Source organism: Acomys russatus, chromosome 10 (assembly GCF_903995435.1).
Source record: "Acomys russatus chromosome 10, mAcoRus1.1, whole genome shotgun sequence".
Taxonomy (NCBI): domain Eukaryota; kingdom Metazoa; phylum Chordata; class Mammalia; order Rodentia; family Muridae; genus Acomys; species Acomys russatus.
Window position 1 is genome coordinate 55,669,066 of NC_067146.1, and position 21,012 is coordinate 55,690,077.

Below are 21,012 nucleotides of genomic sequence, written 5' to 3' on the forward strand. Positions count from 1 at the left end.
AGTCATTAGTAGTGAGTCTGACCGCTGTGGTGTGTGGTGGTGTGAATAGGCATGGCTCCCACAGACTCATGGGTTTGAATGCTTGGCCCATAGGGAGTGGTACTATAGGGAGGTGTGGCCTTGTTGGAGGAAGTGTGTCACTGTGGGTTGGCCTTTGAGGTCTCCTATGCTCAAGCTATGCCCAGTGTGGCACACAGTCTCCTCCTCCCTGAGAATCAAGATGTAGAACTCTCAGCTCCCCCTCCAGCACCATGTCTGCCCGCATGCCGCCATGCTTCCCGCCATGATGATAATGGACTAAACCTCTGAACTGCAACCCAGCTCCAATGAAATGCTCTCCTTTATAGGAGTTGCCATGGTCATGGTGTCTCCTCACAGCAATGAAACCTAAACTAAGACACCCCCATGCTCTCTGACTTTTTATTACTTTTTCCCACCTGTGCCTGCCATTGTGTCGCCACCCACCTTACCAGAGCCTGCCTAATGCTGGCATCATGCCTTTGAGTCCCTAGACTCACCTGTGAGCTAAATAAGCCTCTTTTCTCTGCTAAGTTAGCTCACCTCAGGCATTTCCTTATAGTAATGGAAAATGAACTATACCCTCTTCCTATGTTGTGGCTTGTGGTTCCTGAAGAAGCCTGACAACAGAGCAGGGGACACAAGGATCCCCTTCCTCTGCTTTCTTCTAGCTCCAGGGAAGGACGAACGGTTTGAATGTGACAATCAGGTTGAGTGCGTGGACTGTCTCTGTGCAGAATTGGCACAGGAAAGTCATCAGGGACAGCAGCTGGGCCACAGTGTGTGACCTTTCCCTCCTGATTATACCTGATCTCCATTAAGACACAGAGTGACCTGCTGGCCCATCGGTTCTGTTTGTCCTGGGGTCACTGTGAGCTTTGAATCCATACCCTAGTTCTTTTCCAAGCATAGACTTCCAGGGCTGCAAGTGAGTTTATAACCGTGTCTGCTGTCAGGCCCGCCCTGAGAGACCAGTCTATTTTTCTCTTTCCCCTAAAGAATAAAGGACTTCTCTCACCCTCAACATTAAGTGACAATATCATTTACTCTGTTGCCAGTCTAGGCCTCTGTGACATTTCCAGGAGCTACCGCTCAATCCTGAGGGAGCAATTAAAACTCGAGCAGGGATCCACTGGGGTTGAGGAAGAGGAAGATGCACGGGTGTGGGGCGGTGAGGGGGTCTGCGATAGGCTTGACTCAATAGCTTCCCTGCTTCTGGTCTTCAGAGGGGTGGCTCCTGTGTGAAGACACTAATGGATCCAGGGCAGGGACATTTCCAGTACAGTGAAGGGCATCTAACAATGTAGGGGATACTAGGAGCAGCTTGAGAGTGACAGCCCCTTAGGTGCCCAGTCTGGGTTCGGGGGAGCCTGGTATAATGGTGGTGGAGGCTCCATCCCGACCTTTATATGCCTTTGAAGGCTGTATCTACATTTTACAAACTGTCGTGTTCTCTACCAAGAGCAGCTGTGACACAGAAAAGAGCCATCTAGAGTTATGTTCAGTAATGTAAGGTCACCCTCCAGGCACATCTCCATCCCTCGCTGCTTTAAGTCCCACTCAGGTTCTGGTTGGTTGACACAGAGGCCCTGTGGGGACACAGCAGTATGAGTCTAGGAAGAAACTGGCTTGTCTCCTGTAAAAAGCCACCCCAGGGCCTCAAAGCTGCAGTCCCCTGCTCGGTGCTTATGCCTGGTTTGCCTCATGCTCACACATGGGAACTGCCTGGCCAAGGCTCACCCTGCTCCTCTTTGACTGAGAAGTTTTTCTTTCTTTCTTTCTTTCTTTCTTTCTTTCTTTAAGATTTATTCATTGTTATGTATACAGTATTCTGTCTGCATGTACACCTGCATTCCAGAAGAGGGCATCAGATCACACTATAGAAGTTTGTGAGCCACTGTGTGGTTGCTGGGAATTCAACCCAGGACCTTTGGAAGAGCAGGTGGCTCTCTTAGCCACTGAGCCATCTCTCCAGCCCCTGAGAAGTTTTTCAATTATAATGACAAAATTTGACCAAGATCAGATTACACAGTAAGAGCCCTGGCTCCTGAAGTATTAAAATATGGAAATAGCTAGTTTCTTTCTTTCTTTCTTTCTCTCTTTCTTTTTTTGTGTGTGTATATGTATGCATGGGCATGAGCTTGCATGTATGCACACATGTGTGTAAAAGTGTGTGCACATGTGTGTGGAGGTGTGTGTGGAGGTGCACTTGCCCATGAGGATGGGCATGGAGGCCAGGACTTGTTGGGTATCTTCCTCATTCAGTTCTCTGTCTCATTTTTTAAAAAATATGTTGGTTACCATTTAACACATTTTAAATTATATTTATTTACTGTATGTGTATGAACATAAATACACATAGCGCCCCTTCTCTCTCTCTCTCTCTCTCTCTCTCTCTCTCTCTCTCTCTCTCTCTCTCTCTCTCACACACACACACACACACACACACACACACACACACACACACACACACACATACACACACACACACACAACATGGCCTGCATATGTGTGGGAGTCAGAGGACAACTTGCCGGAATTAGTGCCTCCTACCATGTGGGACCCAGGATTCAAACCCAGGTCTTCAGGTTGGATAGCAAGCACCTTTCCCCACTGAGCCATCTCACTGGACCCCCACTTTTTGAGGTAGAGTCCCTCACTGAACCTGGAGCTTACTGCTTTGACTAGGCTGGCCAACAAGCCCCAAAGATCTGCCTGTCTTTGCCCCGCCCTCAATGGTCACAGGAGCACTGTTACGCCTAGTTTTATGTGGGTGCTGGGGATCCAGGCTCAGATTACACGCTTTACCCACTTCGCCTCGCCCTAGTCCCTCTTTCTCTTATTTTAGACAACCTTTTATTCCAGACTTAGCCTTGGAGAAAAATTGCAGAGATAGTACAGTGTTTCCAAATGCCTTGCCAATCATTTCTCCTATCTTTTGTCTTGTTTTGTTTTTCCAGACAGGGTTTCTCTGTGTAGCCTTGGCTGTCCTGCACTCACTTTGTAGACCAGGCTGGCCTCGAACTCACAGCGATCCGTCTGCCTCTGCCTCCTGAGTGCTGGGATTACAGGTGTGCGCCACCACCATGCCCAGCCATTTCTCCTATCTAGTACCTATATCAGTGTGCTCTACTCGAGACACTGCACTCATGTGGCTTGTTACCAACTAATGTCCACACTTTCTTTTTTTTAATTAAAATTTTTTCATGTATGAGTGTTTTGTTGGCATGTATGTCTGCACACTAACTGCATGTCTAGTGTCCTTGGAGGACAGAAGAGGGTGTCAGATCCTCTAGCTGCCATGGAGGTGCTGGGATTCGAACTCAGGTCCTCTGAAGAGCAGCAGTGCTCTTAACTGCTGAGCCATCTCTCCAGCCCCCACCTACTTCATTCTTTTTGTTGTTGTTCTTTTTTAAAAAAAAATTATTTATTATGTATACAGTGCTCTGCCTGCATGTACACCTGCAGGCCAGAAGAGGGCATCAGATCACATTATAGATGGTTGTGAGCACCATGTGGTTGCTGGGAATTGAACTCAGGACCTCTGGAAGAACAGTCAGTGCTCTTAACCTCTGAACCACCTCTCCAGCCCCCACCTACTTCATTCTTGTTCCTCAGTTCCCTCTACCATCCCCTCTTCATCCCAGGATCTTCTCTAGGACACCACGTGGTTGTCAGCTGCCCTGTCTTCTTGGCTGTGTCTATTTTCATGTTTCTTTGACTCTGGCTTAGAAGCATCCTTCCTGGTTAATAATGCTGTGGGATATTCTTCAGCTGAGACTGTTGGGTGTAGTTTCCATGATTAGGCTAAGGTTGGGACCTTCAGGAAGAACAGAAAGTGTCATTTTATCATCCATATAAAGGTAGCAGTTATCAACACTGATGCAAATCTTGGCCATTGGGCTGACACTGTATCTAGGCTTCTTTCTCTTAGTCATTTATTACATTGAAAAAAGAAAAAGAAATTAAAGAGGACACCAGCGGAAGGAAAGAGCTTCCATGCTTATGACAGGTAGGATTAATAATATGAAAATGGCCATTCTGCCAAAAGCAATTTACAGATTTAATGGACTCCCTATTACAATTCCAATGTTATTCTTCAAAGAAACTGAAAAAAAAGATTTTTATAGGGAAATACAAAAGATAGCAAAACAATTCTAAACAACAACAACAAAAACCCTGTCATCATCCCGGATTCTAAGTTCTAAATTATGCTTGTTGTTGTTGTTTTTTAGACAGGGTCTCTCTGTGTAGCCTTGGCTGTCCTGGACTCACTTTGTAGACCAGGCTGGCCTCGAACTCACAGTCATCTGCCTGCCTCTGCCTCCCGAGTGCTAGAATTGAAAGTGTGCGCCACCACATCTGTCCAGCCGTCTGTAGAAAAGACAGAATATTCAACAATGATGCTGGTCAAACAGGATCACTGCACGTAGAAGGATGAAGCCAGATCCTTACCTCTCACTCTTTAGAACAATAAACTCCAAAGGGATCAAAGGCCTGAAAATAAAGCCTGATAACTGAATCTGATAGAAGAGAAAGTAGGAATAATCCTGGACTCACTGGCACAGAAAAGCACTCTCTGAATGGGACCCCGGTAGCCCAGGGACCAAGATCAACAATGAGTAAATGAGGCACCACCAATCTACAACATTTCTATATAGCAAAGGACAGCACCACTCGAGTGGAGACAGCCTGCATAGTGATAGTTGTTCATCGACTGTCTTTGTTGCTCAGTTAAGAATAATCAGGAAATGGAAACAGCTGAGACACACGAACTGATGAATAAATAATGAAAATGTGGTACATTTACACAATATAATATTATTCAGCCTGGCATAGTGGTCCACACCTACAATCCCTGCACTCAAGGAGGCAGGAGGCAGGTAGTTCGCTGTGAGTTTAAGGCCAGCCTGGACTACAGAGTGAGTCCAGGACAGCCAGGGCTGCACAGAGAAACCCTGTCTCAGAAATACCACCCCTACCCTAAAAAAATATCACAGGTAAATGGATGAAGCTGGAAACAACTATTCCAAGTTAGATACTCCAGATTCAGAGAGACAAATATTGCATGTTTTCTCTCATCTGTTGGTGCTAGCTTTGAATCTTTAGATATGTGCGTTTCATTTGGAATACCACAGAGGTCAGGAAATTAGTAAGGTACCACGGGAAGAACTTCCAGGGAGGGGAGATAAAACATAGTAGTGTAAAGTGTTAACGGGGAATGGTGTAACAGGAAAGGTTAAATGGGGTGGGGGTGGAAGGGTAGAGTAGAAGGAATATAAGGAGGGGTAAACAGCAATAACAATAATTCAAACGGTCATATGGAAACCTACTACTGTAGCAGCTCCTTAAACACTTGCACATGCCCATATTAAAAAGAGGGGAAATGGAGTTACCCTATAACAGAGGCAAATGCACCTGAGCTGAGACAAACATAATCTGTTGTCTTAGTTAGGGTTACTATTGCTGTGATGAAAAACCATGACCAAAGGCCCAGAAGCAACTTAGGAAGAAAGGATTTATTTTGCTCATAGTTCTACATATTTGTTTATTATCAAAAGCAGCAAGGACAGGAACTCATACAGGGCAGGAACCTGGAGGCAGGAGCTGATGCAGAGGCCATGGAGGGGTGCTGCTTACTGGCTTGCTCTCCATGGCTTGCTCTGCCTGCTTTCTTATAGAACCCAGAACCACCAGCCCAGGGATGGTACTGCCCACAATAGGCTGGGACATCCTCCATAATTACTAATTAAGAAAATGTCCTACTAGCTGGGTGTGGTGGTGCACACCTTCAATCCCAGCACTAGAGAGACAGAGGCAGGCAGATCTGTTGGCTCTGTTCAAATCTTTCCCACACAGATCTCTGAGTTTAAGAACAGCCTGGTCTACAAAATGAGACCAGGATAGTCAAGATAACATAGAGAAACCCTGTCTCGAAAAACCAAAAGAAAAAGAAAAATGACTTGAGCTTGAGTCAAATTGTCATAAAACTGGCAGCACATCTGTTAACTAATTTCTAAAGCATTCTCTTTTCTTTTCTTTTTTCTTTTTTTCCTCTGGTTCATTTTTTTGAGGCAGGGTTTCTCTGTGTAGCATTGGCTGTCATGGATTTGCTTTGTAGACCAGGCTGGCCTCGAACTCACAAAGATCCACCTGCCTCCGCCTCCCTAGTGCTGGGATTAAAGGTGTGCACCGCTGCTGACTGGCTATTTCTTTTCATATTCTATTTTTACTTCTGTGTATATGTGTATATATCATTGTAGAGGTATGTGTACTGGTTGCAGGTGCTCATGGAGACCAGAGGTGCTGGATTCTCTGGAGCTGGAGCTGTAGGTACTTGTGAGTCACTTGGTGTGGGTGTTGGAAGCTGAGCTTGAGTCCTCTGCAAGCATGGTGCAGGAGTATGGCTTACCACCCAGTCGCCTTTCCAGCCTCATAGTCTACTGCGTGAAAGTAATATCCTTGACCAAATTATGCCTCAGTGACAGAGCACTTACCCAGCATGCTCAAGGTTCTAGGTTTGACTTCCAGAACCAACCAAACAAACAAATGAACAAACAAAACCCCTCATATCAGTTAGGGCTGGAGAGATGGTGCAGCAGGTAAGAACTCTGGCTATTCCAGCAGAAGACCTAGGTTAGGTAAGCAGCACCTACCTGGTGGCCCATAGCAGCCTGTGACTCCAGTTCCATGAGATCTGATGGTCTTTTCTTACCTCTATGGGCACCAGGTATGCATGTGGTGCACAGATACACATGCAGGCAAAACACTTGTACACATAAAATAAAATAGATACATATAAAAAGTAAAATTAAAAACAAAATGTGGGCATCCTTGCTGACTAAGAACCAAGATGAAGCCAGGTGTTGTGGTGCACGCCTTTAATCCCAGCACTCGGGAGGCAGAGACAGGAGGATCACTGTGAGTTTGAGGCCAACCTAGTCTACATAGTGAGTCCAGGACAGCCAAGGCTACACAGAGAAACCCTGTCTTGAAACCCCCCTCCAAAAAAAGAGCCAAGATGAATCCAGAGTTTTCTCAGCCTTGCTCTGAGCATCTCAAAGATATCTATAAAATCCTAAAAGCACAGAACTCAGAACTTCTGATTGACTTCAGTAGTTTCACCAGTGATGACCTTGAGAGACAGCCCCACACAGAAATAGGGAATGTAATCGGTTGCTAGGCACTGTATCTGATGGTCTAACCCCAAGTAGGTCCCTCACCTCCCTGTGGCTTACAGGTTTTTATCTTATAAAGGAGAGAATGTGGCTCAATAATTCACCAGATGCCTGCCTGGTGCCCATATCATACACCGAAATAATAACCACTCCGTAAACATTCCTAAAATATTTATGCCAGTCATCCTAGCCACCATGATGGTTTATTTAATGACTTCTGCAAGCACATAAAAATGATATATATTTCTAATTTGGATGAAAGAACATCAAAGAAGGGAGCACTCACAGTAGGGAGTCCTGAAGGGTGATTTGTGTTTTGTTTAATAGCATGGGGCCATGACGTCACCATGTTCGTCTATGGACATAGAGAGGACAGGGTTAGAGAAAGGGAGAAGACCGTGGTCACTCAGAAGGGGCTGACTGTGGGTTCTGACTGAGGTCCTATCACTTCCTCTATCCTTTCTAATGCCCTGACACCCCACAGTCCCAGTGCTCGAGGGGATTTGGAAAGGACAGAGCTGGATTCTCACTTACTAATGTTTGTTGGAAATGGGAGACTCTGCTGTGAACCTTGATGCTCTCATCACAGAGGAGTGGGGTATGGAAGAGTGGTTAGCTTTCATTGTTTCAAACACTGTAAGAGGCCATGAGTCTCCAGGATCCCTGAACCCCAGCAGCCTTGAACCCCAGCATCCCTGAGCCCCAGCCTCCCAGAGCCCCAACATCCCTGAGCCCCAACATCCCTGAGCCTCAGCCTTCCTGAGTCCCAGCATCCCTGAGCCCCAAAATCCCTGTGTCCCAGCCTCCCTGAGCCCCAGCCTCCCTGAGCCCCAGCATCCCTGAATCCCAGCATTCCTGAGTCCCAGCATCCCTGAGTCCCAGCATCCCTGAGTCCCAGCATTCCTGAGCCCCAGAATCCTGGTGGCTTCTTCCCCTGGATTCACATTCAAAGCATGTGGCTGGTATATCCACTGATAGTCCCCAGTCACATGTCTATGTTTCTACTGAAAGGAAGACTTGAAAGGGACTAATGGGATGTTGGGTACCTGTAGTAGAAGGTGTTCAGGCTTGTAAGGAGACAAAGGAATCCTACTAGGTGAAAACGGGGTGGATTCTAGGTAGGTTGGAACATGAGAAAAGTTTACCAAGGCTGGGAACTTGAACTGGCAAACTCTGTATTCTCTCTGTGAGACACTTTCGATGGATAGAGCATAAGTTTGTCCACAAGGCTTTGAAAGTAGCTGAAAAGTGCCCCGCCCTGTCATGCTTAGGGTACAGAACCAGCCTAGTGGAATCAGCCCTGCAGACCTGCGCTTGACTGCAGGCAGCACCCCAGGCTCCTAACAGCACCCAGCTGAGTGCAATGAACAGAGGGAAAGTGATTATTGTGTACCCACTGTTTCTCCAACTGCTCCCTGGAAGCTTGGCAACATTCTCACACTGCAATCTAACTCAAGGGCTGAGAAAATAGTGGGTAGGATCTATCTCACCTTCTTTGGTGCCAACGAGGAAGAGCGATCTCAAGACTGAAAGGCACTCACACAGCTGTTCCTATCAAGGCTAGGATGACCCCACTTTTAGGAGCCACAGTTGGGGGGGGGGGTGTGAGTCTTCCAAGATTAGCATTTAGCCAACCCTTAGAACCAGAGAGCTGGTCTCACGCCAACATGCAAAGGAGAGCAAGCCCAGTCTTACACTAACTAATACAGGGCCGCATTACATCGTGTGCTGTGGGCAGGGACCTCCTAGGTCGCAGCCTCTGCCTGCCCTGGAGATGGCAGTGGTGGCAGCCTCTGGGCATCCTGAATTGAAGGTACCCAGGAAGAATCGAGGCTAGGGAAGAGATCTAGCATCCAGCCTGCCCAGGAAACCACTGTGTCCTGGCAAAGGATAGTCACCATGCTAGACCGCCTGACTGCTGGGAACTAGGAGAAGTGATCAAATTAGGGGCACCAGAATTCATGTCAGAGGCAGTCCCCTCTCTCCACACAACTGCAGAGAATGCACTGTCCACTGGCTAGATCTGAATAGGGAGTTTAGGTTTACTGCATGCATTGTCCTTGGTTGGTGCAACAGTTTGTGCAGGCTCCCCTGGGTCCAGATCTGCCAGCCTTGATGGTCTCATCGTGGGGCTCCTGAATCCTCTTGGCCCTTCCCTCCTCCCTCTTGGCCCTTCCCTCCTCCCTCTTGGCCCTTCCCTCCTCCCATTCTCCCATAGCACTCTCAGTGCTCCATTCAGTACAACCACTTCAGAAATCAATCTCATCCATATTTTGTTTAGGTGTGTGTGTGTGTGTGTGTGTTTACGTGTATGTATTTATGTGTGCACATGACAGCACACTTGTGGGTGTAAGTTCTCTCCTTCCATGTGGGTTTCAGGGATTGAACTCAGGTCCCCATCACTGGTAGGAAGTGTGTTTCCCTAGGGAGCCATCTGGTTGTCCATGTACCAGCGCTCTGTCCTCACTCCAGCATGCATGTGGGATGGAGTGACCAAGGCTGGCATTATTCCAGGGCTCTACCACCAGGCAAAGGCTCTATAAGCTAGCTCCAAGTACTCACATGGAAACACCAAGCTATCCCAAAAATTGTTTAGCTGGGGGAAGGAGCGTTTTATGTTCTGGTTGTGGTAGCTGTTTCCTGTCAACATAAAAGCAGCAGGTATTCACCATAAGATATTTGAAGGATTTTTCCAGAAAGATCAATAGACAGCAGCTATTAATTCTCTCTAGAGGAATCCACCTCACCCAGGGAGGTCCACACTGTGTTCTCTTTCTCTCCTGACATTACCTCATGACAAATGTTTTCTCATAATGTCCTTTAGAAACAAGGTCTTAAGTAGTTACACACTGTTGTACCATTACCTTTTCTTGTTTGGAGACAGGGAAACATTTTCTTTGGCAAACAATGCTGAAATGAACATTTCACTATACAAAGGGTTATTAATACTCATTTCTCTAGGATATGTTATTGGAAGAATAAACTGCTAGATAAAGAATAGCCATTTCTTTAAAAAATATTTTCCATTTGATAAAGAGAAAAAGAATTAAATAAAAGATGCGGTCGGATTTGGGAGATGGCTCCATGTGCAAAGACCTTGCCATGCAGGTATGAGGGCCTGGATTTGAATCCTCAGAACCCACATAAAATTTGGGCATCATAGCAATATGTGGCCCAGAGTCCTACAGAAAGATAGGAGGCGCTCTACCAACTGAGGTACACCCTTAGCACAGACAGCCAATCATTTATGCCTTATTCTCTCTGTTAAGACTCAAGTAGGTGGGGCTGGAGAGACGGCTCAGAGGTTAAGAGCACTGACTATTCTTCCAAAGGTCCTGAGTTCAATTCCCAACAACCATATCACGTGGTGGCTCACAACCATCTGTAATGTGATCTGATGCCCTCTTGTGGCCGCAGGTGTACATGCAGCCAGAGCACAGTATACACAATTTAAAAATAAAAAATAAAAAAGACTCAAGTAGGCATGTATGCCTAGTCATCCTCGAGGATACAGGATAACACAGGCTGTGAATTCCATGAGGCCACGTTAGCCGCTGCTGGCCATACCTGTAGCACAGAACCCTCTGATTAAGATATTTCCATTGCTCTTGACAGGCGTCCTCCCCGCAGCCCAGACCAAATGTCTCATATGCCAACAAACTATTGACTTACTCTTTTTCTAAGATATTGGCTTTTTTTTTTTCAAAAGAAACTGAATTTGATATAAACAGGGATTTTAGTACACAGCCCTTTGGGGTTGAACTTTACCTTCAGAGTTTTAAAAGAGAAATGAGCTCTGAGACTATATACCACCTTGGCCCCACTCTAACATAACATTGTGTGTGAATTGCTGCAGCCAAACACTTCTACCTCAGTAAGGACTTGAAGCATAGACAGTTGTGAGTGCTTTGAAACATCAGTTCAATCCAAATCATCTGAGAAAACCTGCATTTGCTAAGGTGTTCAGACTCCTGCCCAACAAGTGCTGTGTGAAGGAGGGGGGGGGGGACTGGCCTGCTTTTTCCTGTAAAGGGATGGTGGTACAGGAGCCTCTGAGTCCTTTTGCTAAGTTAGTGTGTGTTTCACATGTGCATGTATGCATACGGAGTTCAGAGGTCAGTGAGCAACCTCAGATATTGTCAGGTTTATACTATCTGCTTTTGGGGGGCTGGGGACAGAACTCACCCCATAACTAAAGCTAGATGGCAAACCAGCTGGGATTATAAGTGTGAAACACCCATTTACCTTGCAAATGGTCCCCTGCTTAGGATGGCTGCGTTTCCACCTTTCCCCCCAATTGTACAACGGTGTAAAAAACGCTATGCATCCTGTAGACGCTGTACTTTTAGCTATAAGACATGAAACAACGCACTTTATCCCACAGCTGGCTTTGTGTTAGACGGTGCTGCCTGGCTCAGCACAGGAAAGCCGGCCGGCTGCCCGCAGTGCTGCCCTGTTCAGTAGGCACCGGCATTAAACCAGTTTCAGCTTGTAATGTTTTAAGTCTCCAGCGGGTTTGTTGAGGTGTGGTTCTGTAGTGAGCGCAGGAGCTGCTGTAAAGAAACGGACTCTGCAGAGTTCTGAAGAGCTCAGTTCCACTGCTGCCCTGAGCTCGTTTTGGTGATGTTTGTTCATGCTCCAGAGGTTGTGTGCAGATCCTACCCTGCTCTTTTTACTCTGGCAACTGCAATATTAGCTAACGCTTCTACACACCTGTCTCAAAATGCTCCCTTGTTAGCCTGTGGAAAGCAACCACTGAGCAAGAAAAGCCAAGGTCTCTCTCTCTCTCTCTCTCTCTCTCTCTCTCTCTCTCTCTCTCTCTCTCTCTGCAATGTCCTGGGGTGTCTGATTAGCTCACATCTCAGCAGACACACATGGATGCCTTGATCAGGCGAGCACAGACTGTCAGAATCCTGGGTGGCTTTACCTTGATGTACCTCAGTGTCACTGTGATAAAACCGCTTAGGAGTGCCACTTAGACAGGCTTTCTTTTGTGGGGACCTGAAAAATGTGTGCTGCCTTTACCCTCAAGAAACTAGAGAAACTAGGTGGAGAGAGGGGAGCAAAGCCTGGCATGGGGGAGTGTGGCGTCTTTGTCTCCTGCTGCGTGCAGAAGCCATGCCTAAGCAGAGTGCCGTCTGCCTCCATGCACATAGCTGTGAACTCTGACCTTTTCCAAATACCCTGACCTTCTTTTCCAGACAGTTTCCTTTGAGTGTGTGTTTTTCTTATGGTATAGAGAACAGCCTTGCTTCTCCTGGCTCTCCCTCAGGCTCGTGTGGCAGGATGATGAGCAGAGCCTCACCGGTATGGGGGCAACCAACAAAGCACCAGGAGGCCGTTGCCCATCACCTGCTTGCTCACTCACATGAATAGATCCCGGCCCGAGTGCAGGCTGCACACTCCTGGGTGGACCTGACCATTCCTCTGCACTTATCAACACAAGCCTGAGGTGGGACCTCACATCCCAGCAGGTACACCTGCATGCCTTTGTCCCAAGTGAGTACAGATCAGCAGGTAAGCCCCATGCCAGCCACATCCCTTGGCTTCCAAACAGAATAAAATGCTTTGTGGTCTTTGGGTTAAAAGGTCTTGCTGCCCTGAGACCCATGCTCAAGGGTCCAAGCCCCAGCCTTTGAAGAACATGCTTTCTGTGGCAAAGCGAACTTAATGGGTGCTAAACTTTAAGTACGCATTGTCTTCCCCAGCTTTTCTGGTGATCTATAGGTATTTCTTTCTTTTCTTTCTTTCTTTCTTTCTTCTTTTTTTTCTCTTTCTTTCTTTCTTTCTTTCTTTCTTTCTTTCTTGGTTTTTCAAGACAGGTTTTCTCTGTGTAGCCTTGGCTGTCCTAGACTCACTTTGTAGACCAGGTTGGCCTCAAACTCACAGCAATCCACCTGCGTCTGTCTCCCAAGTGCTGGGATTAAAGGCGTGCACCACCACACCTGACACTCTATGGAAATTTCAATAATCTATTTCATATTCATTATTCCAAATAAAGCTACTTAATAAAGTATGAGGCCAAACGTGAGGTGCTCTGCAGCTGTGTTCCACATTTACTTATGTTACAGGTGCATTGCGGGGTGCAACCTGCCCATGGAGTCAGCGTGCTCAGGAATGATGCTAACGTGGCAGGCGTGGGGACCAGAGCCTCGCAGGAGGAGAGACATCTGTGGCCTTATTGAAGCTGAAGACTCTCAGCCGCTGAATACAAACAGCTCCACGCTTGGGCCCTCAGGCCACAGAGAAGCCTTATTCTTTTTTTTAAGGGTTAAACTGAGTTCTAGCTTTATAAAAATTAATTTATTCATTTTAACGTACATGGATGTTTTGTGTGCATGTATGTCTGTGCACCACATCCATGCAGTGTCCACAGAGACCAAAAGAAGGTATCAGAGCCTCTGGAACTAGTTTCTCAATGGTTGTAAGAAGCCACGTGGGTGCTGGGACATAAACCCAGGTCCTCTGCAAGAGCAGCCAGTGCTCTTATCCACTGAGCTAGCTCTCCAGTCCCCATACATTTTTGTTAAAAGCTTGTTTTCTGCTATTTGTAACCTGCTTCCTTTTCTACCCTCTCACCATGCATTCTGAGGACCCCTCCTTGCTGACGGGCTGAGCGCTCTCTCCTCTTCCATTTCTACAAGGCCACACCCCCTGCTCCACAGAAGCACATGTGCTGGTGAGCAAATGGATGGACACCTCTCTCTTTCAAGCATCAAGTGGCCCCGCAGGGTTCTTTCTCTCACTGAGGTGGCACAGCTGAGGTCCCACTGTGCTCTGGTGTGGAGAATTTTAACTGGGACGTGAGTCAGCCAGCATCAGTCTTACTCACTGTGTGGTCCATCTCCTCCTGTCCTCCCACTAATCCAGACTGACCCGGCCTTGTCCACGTCCACATCCATTGCGGGCCCATCTTCCCCAAGTCAGAAGTGACTTCCCTGGTGAGCAGAGAGATGCACTTCTCATTTTCCTGGGCACTGACAGATGAAGCTGCAGTTTCTGAGGAAATGAAGTCATCAGCTCTCAGGTTCCCCTGACCACCTCAGCTGGGTCTGGGCTGGAAAGCCACAGGCCCTCAACTTATTACTGGGCATAATGGGGACATGCAAGAAATTATGTGTTGAGTTTGGACCATGTTTCCAAAGTCTTGAACCACAGCCCAATGTGAGATAATATCTATCAGCTAATAGCCTGGGTTGGACCAGGTGCTGTCTGGGGCACATCTCTGTGATCTGCTCCTAAACCTCGGCAGGTTAGAATTGAGTGCACAATAATCGCGCCAGTTTCTAGGCAGGCAGCTGTGAAAGGCAACCCAGAACAGGAGGTGATGCTTTGACCTTGCTGCAACTTGCCCCACTACCCAGAAACCCACACACAGGCCCCGGCTGTCCTGGGAATGAAGGCCGAAGACCCCAACCTAGGCTGTCAACTGAAATACTTCAAGGCATACCATGGAAGATGGTGGTTGGCAAGGGCGAGGCTTCTGCCAGAAGAGGCCTGCTTCCTTGGAAAGACCTCAGCCTGGCCAGGTGTGGGGATGGCCAGGAGTCACAGCAAGCACAGCCTTATACCTAGGCTCCGTCAGGCTGGGCATGCTCTGGCCCAAAGGATGTGGGGGAAAGGATCAAGAAGGAGGGCCGAGCTGATTTTCCAAAGTCGTTGCAGAGTATATGCCACGCATGCCTTGGCCTTGATTGATCCCTCCCACTGCGTTTTCAGCTTCCTTTCAATCATATCATGTCTCCAGACTATCCTGCAGGAAGATTTGCTATTCTTTTTTGATTTATTTATGTTGTATGCAATGCTCTGCCTGCATGTACACCTGCAGGCCACAAGAGGGCATCAAATCACACCAGAGATGGCTGTAAGCCACCAAGTGGTTGCTGGGAATTGAACTCAGGACCTCTGGAAGAGCAGTCAGTGCTCTTAACCTCTGAGCCATCTCTCCACCCAGATTTGTTATTCTTACTTTAACTTGCACCAAATTAATTTTCAACACCCAACCAAGACCCTAAGATTCATGCCACCTCATTTAAAAATATGGCAATTTTTCAGGTAAGTAAATCCCAAATTCTTGGGTCCTGAGCACAAGTCTCCAGGCAGATGATTTTACTGGTAAGAAATAAGCAGGCAGGGTGACAGTGCTTGTCTATTTTATACAGGTGTGACAGAATACCAGATGCCACTGCTGACAAAACTCTTGGGCTTTCCAGCCTACAGGCCTATTAATAAACTCCTTATGGCTATAAATTGGCTTGTCTCTGGTATTCTAGTTCTCAACAGTGGCTATCTTTGTGCCTCTTCTCAATAAAAATCTGAGCCTGCACAGAAGTTGATGTCACCATCTGGCTAAAGCCACTGGAGGCAGCAGGTGGAGGTGTGAGACCTCCGGAAGTCTAGAATAGCTGAGTCTAGAGGGCCAGAGCCCTGGGACTGAGTCATCGGCTCCTCACAGAGCCACCGTGTCTGTCTGATCTGCTGCTTACCCTCTAGGTGACCCTGACTCAGTTATTTCCTGTCTCTGAAACTCAGTTCTTCATCTATAAAGCAGCAGGAATAGCAAAGCCTTTCCATAAAATGGATGAAAGAAAAGTAGATGAGGCTTATGTTTGTTGTTTACACACACACACACACACACACACATACACACACACACATACACACACACATACACACATACACACACACATACACACACACACATACACACACACACACATACACACACATACACACACACATACACACACATATACACACACATACACACACATACACACACACATACACACACACACACACACACACCTTTACTTGCTGGACCATTTTGCCAGTCTAAGTTGTTGTTGTTGTTGTTTTTGCTTGTTATTAAATATTGACAAAAGCAATCCTCCCCTTCAGTCTAAGACCTGAGACTACATGTGTGCCCCACCATACCTACCTGGTCCCCTTTTGTCTCTCTCTTGATGTCTAACTTTCTGTCATGACATGAAGTCCCTGTGTCACATGCTGGCCATCAGACTTGGACTTCCTAGTCTCCAGGACTGTGAGGAATAAGTATGTTTTCTCGTAAGCTATCCAGCTTCTGGTATTCTATTATAGTAACACTAGATGCAATAAGATTCAAGGTCATAGAACACAAACCTGATATATAAACCAGCTGCATATTTTTATATATCAGCAGAAAGGAAAGATAGAAAATAGGCAAGAAAGAATAAAAAAAGTCAAACCCCAGAAATAAATATAATTAAAATATGAAAACATTTTCCCTGAAGACATTACTGAAATCAAGTGAGGCCCAAAATTAGAGAGTTGTGACAGTGTTCATTGCCAGAAAGACTTAATGTTATAAATACACCAAGTCTCTCTCCCCTCTCTCTATCCCCCCCCCCCCTCTCTCTCTCTCTCTCTCTCTCTCTCTGAGACAGGGTTTCTCTGTGTAGTCCTGGCTGTCCTGGAACTTACTCAGTAGACCAGGCTGGCCTCCAACTCACAGAGATCCACCTGCCTCTGCCTCTGTCTCCTGAGTGCTGGGAGTAAAGGCGTGCACCACTACACCCGGCTCCAACTCTTTTTTTCAAGACAGGGTTTCTCTGTGTAGCTCTGACTGACCTGGACTAGCTTTGTAGACCAGGCTGGCCTCAAACTCGCAGAGATCCACCTGCCTCTGCCTCCCGAGTGCTGGGATTAAAGGTGTGCACCACCACCGCCTGGCCCGGCTCCAACTCTTACTTTTCATAGCATACAGTGGCAAAATCAATTCTAGAGAGACTGTGGGTCTCAACATAAAAGATAAAGAACTGAGACAGGAAACCAGGAGAAAAGCATCACACTAGGGCTCTGTAAATGCCTCTCAACCAGGACTGCAAGAAACTAACCCCAAAAGAAAGGGATCATGTGCTCAAATACATGCAAATTAGCAACTTTTGGTTAATGAGGGGACAAAAAAGCAACAAAGACAGGCACCTGAGAGAGGGAAACTATTTAACCTCAAAGGACTGATTGAGAGAGAGAGAGAGAGCGAGAGAGAGAGAGAGAGAGAGAGAGAGAGAGAGAGAGAGAGAATTATGTGATGTGAGTGTGCATGTGCTTACTTGTGTTTGTGTGTGTGTGTGTGTGTGTGTGTGTGTGTGTGTGTGTGTGCGCGCGCGCGCGCGCACGCAGATCAGGCTGGTAGAAGCAACACAAGCCTGCCTACTTGTCTTCAGAACCTAGGTAAAAAGCCAGGTGCGGTAGCATGCCTCTGCGGCAGGGCAGGGAGGCTTCTGATCAGCTAGACTGTAGTGGGCAGTAAAGCAGAGGAGAGAACAAGGACAGGAAGATCCTGCCTCAGCAAGGTGGAGGGCAAGGAGCCTCTCAGTTCTCCTCTGACATCTACATGTGGATCATGGCACACATATGCCCACAAACACAATATGTGTGTTCATATATGTGATATGTGGTATAAACCGATAAGTGGTATAAACAAAAACTTCACAAAAGACTACATCCAGCTGTCCAATGTACACATGGAAGTCTTCCACTTCCACAGCCCTCACAGAAATGCAAATAAGAGCAAAAGGATGCCATTTGGACAGTAAAGCAAGCATGAGCCTCAGATATGGGCACTGCCACAGGTGTTAGTTGGCACCACTACCTAGACAGTGTCCACTAAAGCCACCACATCTGCACATAATCTGCCCTGGACAGTTTCATCTGAGACCCTATAAAAGGTACATGAGTGAATAGTATGGAAAAAGCATGCCTAAAACTATACAGCGGCAGCTGGAGAGATAGTTAGGCCTCTAAAGTACTTGTTGCGCAAGCATAAAGACCCGAGTTCAATTCCCAGCACCCACATTAAAAGCAGGGCTTGGTGGCACGCATCTGTAATCTCAGCATTGCAAGGGTGAGATGGGAAGTTCTGGGGCTCACTGGCCACCCAGCCCAGCTGAATCAGGTGATCCAGGCCGCTGAGAGACACTGTCTTACACAATAAGGTGGATGGCTGTCCTGAGGGACAGCACTCAAGGTTGACTGCTAGCTTCTACATGCACCTGCACATACCAGCACATACTCTCACATACATACACACATGGGTGGCTTCCACAAAATCACTTGAAAAGGGCACCAAATGCAAAAAGAGCTGTCTCCTGTGCCTTTGTTGACAATGCTCTTCTGTGCTGTAGATTAGCGGGACAGTGACCACTCAAAGAGCACACAGGTGGCCTTGGAGGGGACCTGTGTCTCCCAAGCTGGCTCTGCTTGCTTGGCCTGAGAAATCCTCTGAGCTGTGAGCCTATGACTGGCTTGGTTTTCTGTTTGTGTTAGATTTCCATTGAGTCAGGTATATAAGAAGGAGAAGGTTCACTGGCAGAGACAACGCTTGCTGCAAATTAGCAGGGAAACGAAGGGGGAGCCGGTGTTGAGGTTGGGGGTGTGGACAGGAGAAACAGAAGCCTGTGGATTGAGTGGACACAGAGAGACACATCAGATGCAAAAGGGAAGGCTGGCGCTGCACCCCAGTTGGCAATTACTGTCCTGCAATTACAGCTGCGAACGTCCCCTTCTCATTATGTGCTGTATTTGGACCATGAAATCTCCCTTCCAGGAAATAGGGTGGGAAGCAAATTGGAATCATTTTTAGTTCTCATGAAGGTTCCGACCTCAAACAGAACAAAATGTCAAGTTTAATGATCCCTCCAGCATTGAGCTCGAAATCAATTTTTAACTCGTTTATTGTGTCACAGCTAGGTCACCAGCAGACACTCAGAATTTTCCTTGAACGTACAGCCAGCAGGTCTGCCTGCTCTTCTGCGTTTTCTGCACAACCTGTACTGGTCTTTTACAGAGAAAAATAACTGCATCAATCAGAGAAAATGTCTTGATAGAAATAAACTGAGAAATTAAAGTCCAGATGATATGATTTTTACCTCCTTGAGAACAATAAAGCTGGATTGATTCTTCCTTATAAAGGAAAGGCAGAAATAGAAAAAGTTTCAGGATACCTCTGTGTCCTCACAGGTGAGGAGGCACTTCAACAAAACCTCTGACACACACACACACACACACACACACACACACACATACACACACACACAAATGCACATACAAACACTGTGTGCTTGATAAGCCAAAACAAGGCATTCTGTGGGTTGAAGGAAGCAGTGGACAAAGTGGCCAGAGGCAGAGAAGCAGAGGAAGATATTATCGACACCCCAAATTCACTGCTATGGGCTCCTAAAAACAAATGAGACAAGTATGGAGACCCCAACAACAGCAGCGATGGGTAAAGGGTCAGTAGCTTGAAAGAAAGTAAACAAGCCGAGGAGTGGAAAGGGGACTGGAGAGAATCCAAAGTCAGAGCCGTGCAAGAGGCTGGGAATCAAAGCCACACAGTTTAAAACATGTTGTTCAGGGCGAACAGTCACCCTTGAGTGGGAGTCCCACAGACTGCACCCAAGAGTCTGCCTCCCAAAGCAATGTCACAGTGCCTGATTGTAAATCGCCCTACTATGTTAATTACTTTCTTTGTTGCTAAGGCAAAGTACCTGACAAGCAACTTGACTAAGTGCTTGTTTTGGCTTACAGTTTAAGGGTAGTCCACCATGGGGAGTGCAATGCCCAAGTTGTGAAACCCCCAAAGACCACCAGGAATCAGCCGGATGCAACTTACACAGGGTCTTGTTTATTAGTCAAGCTCTGGCCTTGGATCGTCAGCCCCCTCATGAGGAGGGAAGATGGTGGCCCCTAGTGCTAGGGGAACAGGGTTTTTAAAGGAAAAAACTGTAATCAGGAGGTTTTCAAGCCATTTCCAAGCCTTGCTGTTACATGATAGGTCAGAGGGGTACAGGAAAATTGTCCTTTAAGCTGATTGGCTGGGGGCTAAGCAAAAGGGGCCAGACCGCAATTGTTTGTTCTGGTCACTGTGACCTGTGGCTCTGATTGGTTGGCCCCAGAGCAAGCTCCTAGAAACAGTTGCTAGCTGTATGTTTGTGGCTCTCCCTGGAAACGCCAGGGGTAGGGATGCGGGATCAGGAGCTCAGGCCCTGAACACAAAATGGCGTTTATTTGGTCTCTACAGGAGAAAACAGGACAGCATGGGCTCACGCTGCACCCCAGTCAGAAGGCAGAGAGATGTGCATGCTGGTGCTCAGTTCTTTCTCCTTAAAAAAAAAAAAAAAAAAAAAAAAAGTTTACTTATTAAGATTTATTTTTTGAAAAGTCGGGTATGGTGATGCACGCCTTTAGTCCCAGCACTCGGGAGGCAGAGGCAGGGAGATTGCTGCGAGTTCGAGGCCAGCCTGGTCCAGAACAGCCAAGGCTACACAGAGAAACTCTGTCCCGAAACAAACAAAAAGCAAAAAACAAAAAACAAAGCAAAACAAACAAACAAACAAAAGAAAACTAATATAATGCTCACTTTGGCAGCACATATACTAAAACTGGAACAATACAGAGAAGATTAGCATCGCCCCTGAGCAAGGGATGGCACGCAAATTCGTGACGCATTACATATTTTAGAGAGAGAGAGAGAGAAAGAGAGAGAGAGAGAGAAGAAAAAAATGAAAGCTAATATGTAAAATATATAAATAACTCAAAAACCTGGAAAACAAATAACCCAATTGTAAAATGTGGTAAAGACCTGTTCTGACTGGTTTTGTGTCAACTTGACACAGCAGGAGCCATTAAAGAAGGGACCTCAGCTGTGGAAATGGCTCCATAAGATCCAGCTATCCTCGGTGTTTTCTCAATTGATGAACAATGTGGGAGCGACCAGCCCACTGTGGGTGGTGCCATCCCTGGGCTGGTGTTCCTGGCTTCTAAAAGAAAGCTG

At 46.8% G+C, this 21,012-nt stretch overlaps 1 non-coding gene across 1 annotated transcript; it reads left to right on the forward strand.

Moving 5' to 3' along the window:
* Positions 1-20,590: 20,590 nt before the first annotated feature.
* On the forward strand, positions 20,591-20,698 carry LOC127194949 (U6 spliceosomal RNA). The gene has a single exon (XR_007831329.1). It is a non-coding gene; the product is annotated as a U6 spliceosomal RNA (small nuclear RNA).
* The last annotated feature ends 314 nt before the right edge of the window (positions 20,699-21,012 follow it).